Raw genomic sequence first — 2087 nt, forward strand, 5'->3', positions numbered from 1 at the left:
GGCGGGAGGTCAGCGCTAGCAGGACGGCTCACTTCGGCCTGGAGAGGATGTGTGAGTGCATCATGTGACCAACCACAGTCATGTGACCAACCACAGTCATGTGACCAACCACAGTCATGTGCCCAACCACAGTCATGTGACCAACCACAGTCATGTGACCCAGCCTGCTGTAGTCCATGTCTCTGTCGCACCGTGTGTGTGTGTGTGTGTGTGTGTGTGTGTGTGTGTGTGTGTGTGTGTGTGTGTGTGTGTGTGTGAGAGAGAGAGAGTGTGTGTATGTAATTGTCTGTGTGTGTGTGTGTGAGACTGTGAGAGAGACTGTGTGTTTGTGTCTGTGAGAGAGGGAGCCTGACTGTGTGTGTGTGCGTGTGCGTGCGTGTGTGTGTGTGTGTGTGTGTGTACGTGTGTGCGTGTGTGTGTTAGTAATTGAGTGCATTTGTGAAAGTTTTCTGGAGTGTTCTCAGTTTTTCACAATATTCAGCAGACCAGTTTCAAAAATATATATTTATATATATTTGCTTTTTATTCCCATAGGTGAAGACCTATGGCGTTGGCAATCCCAGAATCCCACGGGGTTCAGCAACGGCCCGCCCTCCTGAGGAGCCTATCACATGACCAAGCCAAACGTCCTCGGGAACATGAACATGAAGCCAAAACCAATTCCTCATTCTTTTAATGTCAGTCAGAACCAGAGCATGGGTTCTTTCCAGTTTTTGAAGGATGTATTTGTGTGAGTGTGTATATACATACACGTATACTAAAACGGGAAGGAACCTTGATAACAGTGTGAAGACAAACTATTTATGGTTCTTTTTTTAATTATTTTCTTCATATGGTTAGTGAAATGTTTTTTTCTGTCCGTCTTCCTTCATTTTGTGTCCTTAAATACCCTTCTAACTGTCTTTATCTCTCTCTTCTCTCTTCTTCTCTCTCTTCTCCGCAGATGATACTTTTTTTTCTTTCTTTTTTTTTTTTTTTTTTTTTACAATAGTTTGGGTTAATACTTTTTATTTTATTTTAATTCTGATCTTTTGTTTTGGCTATATGTGTGGCCTCTTCACTGCTCTAAATCATTATATTATAACCTAAAGATTTAAACACTAACATCACTGTGTTCTGTTTTTCCATAAACAGCACAGCATTAACGTCCGAGCAAAAGATATTTCAACATGCTGTGCATTACTTGACCTTTTTCTCTGCTGTTTTGGCAGCAGAAATTTGGCTCGGCACCCAGCGAATTGTCATAGGAATCCTTGCGGACGGAACTCATAGGACAATACCAAACTAAAATAGACACCCTCTCATTTACTCACCACCTGTCTTCTCTCAAGATCCAAATGCTAAGTTTAGGAACCCGTGCCAGGTAAAGTCCGGAGTCTACTGCCAGCTAGCAAGTCACCAGAACTCTCCTCATGTGGCAAATGTGTACATTATTTTAGTTTTATACTTGATTAAAAGTTTAAAATATAGTTTTATTTTAAATGATGTGCATGTATTTAATGGTAGCCATGGTATAAGCGATATAAACCAGCGAATATCTGAGAATATATGGCATGGCTGACTAAATGGCCTCTCTTAGAGTGCCGTGTAATCTCGGGAATGTGCTGCATTTTCGGGTTCATGTCTTGCCTAAAGACTTGGGCTCTTGTAAAGAATTTGAAAACATTTAAAGACATTTGATTAAAGTCTATTTGCTAAGAGCAGTGTGTGATCTGTTCACTGGACACATGTGATGTTAGAGTTGAGATGAGAGGCTTGTGATCGTTCTGTCTCCAGAATAACGGACATTTTGTGCTCTGGTGGGTTTTTTTTAATTTTTTTTTAATTTATTTTTTTACTGCAGTCCAAAATGTCCCTTTTATCTTTAACTTATTTATCTTGCTGAGGTGCACATGAATGGACTCTTCATTTTCAGTCCTGAAATAGAAACTGGGTTAAAAAAACAATCAAGTTCTGTCATTGTTTAAAAAAAATGGGTCAAAAGAAAAGTCTGGCCCTCACAGTTTATGAATCTTTGTAAGCCTCAAAAATGTGAAATGTGAGATAAATAGCAAATTTATGGGAATGTACTAGTTAGGACCAAAAGT

The sequence above is a fragment of the Conger conger genome, chromosome 1, assembly GCF_963514075.1.
Source record: "Conger conger chromosome 1, fConCon1.1, whole genome shotgun sequence".
Lineage (NCBI taxonomy): Eukaryota > Metazoa > Chordata > Actinopteri > Anguilliformes > Congridae > Conger > Conger conger.